Below are 1,583 nucleotides of genomic sequence, written 5' to 3' on the forward strand. Positions count from 1 at the left end.
ACTGGAATACCAGGGAGTACCCAGGGCCATAAGACACTCCCTCAGGGAAAGAGCAGACTTCCTGCGTAGCTTGAAGAACCCTTTTCATAACTTGACTTTGCAGAACCACTGGGATCAGACAGGTCCAAAACCAGAGAACCTCCACAGTAGTCAACTCCCAGGGGTCTCCCACAAAGTTGATTGGGGTAACAGTCTTTGTTTTTTATTCCCCACACAGCCCACTGGGCCACCTCATTAAGTTTTGCAACATCCCCAGAGAAAGCTATAATCTTAGTTTGGTGTGAGGATGCATTTCCATATCTCCTTCCTGGAGACTGGGACACAGAGACCGGAGTCTCAGCAGGTCTGGATGCCAACGATGTTCACCCTGCAGTGTCCTAGCTGGGACTGTCTGCCACAGTTAACAAGGTCTCTCTTTTGTAACAGGGTTCTGTCTGGACAGCTCAGCCAGCATTTCCTCACCACAACTTTCATTTCCTGTCCCTTCCAGGGAATTGAATTATCTTCCTGATTCTGTATGAATCTTCATAGTCTATATGGGAATGGCCAGTCACGGTGACGTTGGAAACAATGGAGTCTCGAGAAGAAGAGGTATTGAAGCAAATGGTGAAGGATGGGTAAGGGAGAAAACGGAGACACCAGCCTATCCTGTCGTGGCATTCTGTCCCCTAAATGGAGCTACAGGGACAATGTGATGAGGGTTCTGAGCACAGGACAAGAAGTCAAAGTTCTCCTCTGCAACACCTTTCCTTTTTTCCCATCATGCCTGGGTTCTGAGTGCTGGGCTGGGCGTTTGTTTTTTCTGGCCAGTTGGCTCCACTGGGGAAAGAGGAAGGGGAGGGTTAGAGCCAGAGTTAAAGAGGTCCCCTTCTCTTGCTTAAGACAAGGCAGGAGGATGCTGTGATGTGACAAGCTGTGTCTCTAATGTGCTAACTGTCTCTAGATCACGCTCGCCCTTTTCCTCACCCCTGCACATGCTGAGCCCCACTGGCTCTGCGTGTCACAGCATCCTGTCCTCAGCCCTGGCATTTCACACCTGTGCGGTTTCTGTTCTTAGGTCTCAGGCTGCTCCTCTCCGCCCCCTTTCTGATTCTCTCTGTTGTCCTTTAGATGGTCTTTACCTTTGTTTTTTATTTTTTCCAAATCCTTTTACTCATTTCTTTAGTGATGAGTTTCGCATCCAAGTTTCCAGACCAGAAAATGTTTCCTGGACCTCAAATCCAAAAATTGCAGTTCTTCCCCAAAGTGTTGAGTGCAGTTCAGGGCTGCTTTCCTGTTCTGTTAATTAAACATTGAAACATTGAAACTGGCTGAGGGAAATGACTAAATGGAAAGTGTTACTCTTTTCATATACTTCTAGCCTACATAAATACATACATACATGCATGCATACATACATATACACATATATACATGCTTGCATGCATACACATATACATATATGCATGCATACATACATACACGCATACACATACATACATACATACATGCATACATACATACATACATATGTACACCAGGGGCCCATCAGCAGCTATGGCACATTGAGAGGGTGAGTGAAAGACACCCAGAGGCCTGCCAGC

The 1,583-nt window shown here is 46.4% G+C and overlaps 1 non-coding gene across 1 annotated transcript; it reads left to right on the forward strand.

Moving 5' to 3' along the window:
- The first annotated feature begins 1,241 nt into the window (after positions 1–1,241).
- On the forward strand, positions 1,242–1,369 carry LOC127679515 (small nucleolar RNA SNORA36 family). Its single transcript, XR_007976817.1, has one exon. It is a non-coding gene; the product is annotated as a small nucleolar RNA SNORA36 family (small nucleolar RNA).
- The last annotated feature ends 214 nt before the right edge of the window (positions 1,370–1,583 follow it).

The sequence above is a fragment of the Apodemus sylvaticus genome, chromosome 2, assembly GCF_947179515.1.
Source record: "Apodemus sylvaticus chromosome 2, mApoSyl1.1, whole genome shotgun sequence".
NCBI lineage: Eukaryota > Metazoa > Chordata > Mammalia > Rodentia > Muridae > Apodemus > Apodemus sylvaticus.